Source organism: Staurois parvus, unplaced genomic scaffold, assembly GCF_062004578.1.
Source record: "Staurois parvus isolate SC_StPar_1 unplaced genomic scaffold, SC_StPar_1.0 ptg001335l, whole genome shotgun sequence".
Lineage (NCBI taxonomy): Eukaryota > Metazoa > Chordata > Amphibia > Anura > Ranidae > Staurois > Staurois parvus.
In genome coordinates this window covers 228716-231510 of record NW_028319131.1, presented here as the reverse complement: position 1 = coordinate 231510, position 2795 = coordinate 228716, and the positions used below count along the sequence as shown (strand labels likewise).

General features: G+C 44.0%; 1 non-coding gene across 1 annotated transcript; it reads left to right on the top strand.

The window, feature by feature from the left end:
- Positions 1-2164: 2164 nt before the first annotated feature.
- Positions 2165-2279, top strand: LOC149436816 (U5 spliceosomal RNA). The gene has a single exon (XR_016308263.1). It is a non-coding gene; the product is annotated as a U5 spliceosomal RNA (small nuclear RNA).
- The last annotated feature ends 516 nt before the right edge of the window (positions 2280-2795 follow it).

Below are 2795 nucleotides of genomic sequence, written 5' to 3'. Positions count from 1 at the left end.
GTAAAATACTGGAACCGATCCCCTGTATGTTTTTCTCTGCAGCAGCTGAAAGCTAGCTTGGGGGGAAGAGGAGAAGAAGCCGGCTTTCAGCTGCTGCAGAGAGAGCCATACAGGGGATCGGTTCCAGTAATTGCCCTGCTCACCCTTCCCTGCCCATATCCAATTAACCCAACTTCCTGGGCCCCCCTGCTGGCCTGGGCCCCGTTCAGGAGACTGGTGCTCCCCCCTTATCCATGGCCCTCCCTGCGGCTCCAACCGTCGCCCCGATATCTTTTTTTCAGGTGGCAATTTTATGTAAAAGTGATTCTAGCAGCTAATTAGCCAATGGATTGCTTGTACAGATGGAGGAAGGGGGGTCACCCCCCCCCCGCTACCTTCCGCTGCCTTCCTCTGGGCTCTCTGTTCCCCTGGGGAGCCTGGGACTGAAGCCAGCAGTTCCGCCAGTTTACCATAGAGATGATTGAGGACCAGGACATCCCTGATCATCTCTATGGTATAAGAAACTGGAAGGGATGAGGATTTTGACTCTCCCGGTTTCGGCAGGATGTAAACAAGTCATTGCCGGTGTAGGAAAGCATCTGGTCAAGCACGATTTTGGTGGATCTGATGCTTTTAGGGGTAGAGGGGAGATCTGGGGTCTTACCCGAGGTTCACACCTAAGCGTTTCCTGCAGCGTTTTGCATTTTGCAAAAACGCAGTACAGTCCATTTAACATGCTTTCCCTATGGGACAGGTTCACGTCTCCGTGTTTTCACCTGCTGCGCTTTTTGGAAAGGGTCAGGGGCTTTTTTGAATGCAGAAATGTTGTATATTGGGTTCTATAGATTTCAATGGGAACGCTGCAGAAAGCGTGTATTGCCTTTTCGCCGCGTTTTGCATTTAAATCTGTCTAGCAACAAGAAAAAAAAACAAAAACAAAAAAGCAAAACGCGTCAAAAACGCAAGTGCAAAAACTCAAAACGCATTGAAAAAACACCTCAAACGCAACCTGCATAGGTGTGAACCTAGCCTAAAAGGCCCCAGATCTCGTCATAAAGAGGACCTGTCACTACTCCAGCTATTGCAAGGGATATTTTTCAACTCTTGTGATAGCAATAAAAGTGATAAAAAATGAAACAACATTATAATAATGTAATAAATAGTAAAACACATTTTTTTAAAAGGCCCCCCCCCCATGCTTGCGTGCAAAGGTGAATGCATACCTCAGTCGCACATGAATATGTAAACAGTGTTCTCACCACACATGTGGTGAACGCCATAGCAAGAGCAATAATTCCAGCGCCAGACCTCCTGTGTACCTCTAAACTGGTAACCTGTAAAGGCTTTTAAAGCGCCCCCTATGGAGATTTTTAGGTCCCCTCGTTTGTCGCCGTTCCGCAAACGTGCGCAATTTCCGAGTGTGACATGTGTAGGTATCTATTTACTCGGCGTAACATCATCTTTTATATCTCACTTAACAGTTGGCTGCTATATTGTGTTGTTGTGCATTAAAGTTCACTAAATTGTATTATTAAAAAAATAAAAAAAAACCATTTCAAACTAATAACTGCACAAATACCGCGTGACATAAAAAATTGCAACGCCCACCATTTTATTCTCTAGGGCCACGGCTTAAAAAAAGATAGAATGTTTGGGGGTCCTAAGTAATTTTCTATAAAACAATGCTGATCATTACATGTAGGAGAGACGTGTCAGCTTAGGCTTGGGCTGCAGTGGTTAAAAAAACAGATATAAGGATATCAGTAAAAAAAAAAAAAAAAAAGGGGGGTTACCTTTTTTTGGGGGGGGGGGGGATGACAATTGGGTTTCCATAGACTAATATGTATGGGATAATGCACACTCTTAGGAACTGAAAGGCATCCGATGACAGATCCTGCTGGATTGCAGGTCTAATAGAGGGCACAATGAGATGGTGAGATGTATGGACAGAGCTACCTCTCCCCACCTTACTGGATATCAACTGGATAGATTATTGGGGGGGGGGGGGGTGCACTACATTGTTTGTTGGCAGACCTATATCTGACCACACACGTTACAATCTGATCTTGAGATACTTTGTAAAGCTTTGTGTGACAGGTCAGCATTTTACAAATGTGATATATCAGTATTACACGCTGTGCAAACTGTCGGCGTTATATCAACGTAGGATCATAGTAATACAATTATACTCGGCTTTATCTTCACATCAAATAAATCTTTTGCCTTTTAATAAAGATTTCCATGGAGAGGAACACCTACGAGTTTACGACAATTTTTTGAGGCTTGGTGAGAACCAGGCTAAAGAAAAAAAAAAGAAGAGGAAGAAAGAAGAAGAGGAAGAAAGAAGAGGAAAAAAGAAGAAGAGAAGGAGGAAGAAAGAAGAAGTGGAGGAAGAAAGAAGAAGAGGCGGCGGAAGAAAGAAGAAGAGGAGGAAGAAAGAAGAAGAGGAGGAAGAAAGGAGAAGAGGAGGAAGAAAGAAGAAGAGGAGGAAGAAAGAAGAAGAGGAGGAAGAAAGGAGAAGAGGAGGAAGAAAGAAGAAGTGGAGGAAGAAAGAAGAAGAGGAGGAAGAAAGAAGAAGAGGAGGAAGAAAGAAGAAGAGGCGGCGGAAGAAAGAAGAAGAGGAGGAAGAAAGAAGAAGAGGAGGAAGAAAGAAGAAGAGGAGGAAGAAAGAAGAAGAGGAGGAAGAAAGAAGAAGAGGAGGAAGAAAGGAGAAGAGGAGGAAGAAAGAAGAAGTGGAGGAAGAAAGAAGAAGAGGCGGCGGAAGAAAGAAGAAGAGGAGGAAGAAAGAAGAAGAGGCGGCGGAAGAAAGAAGAAGA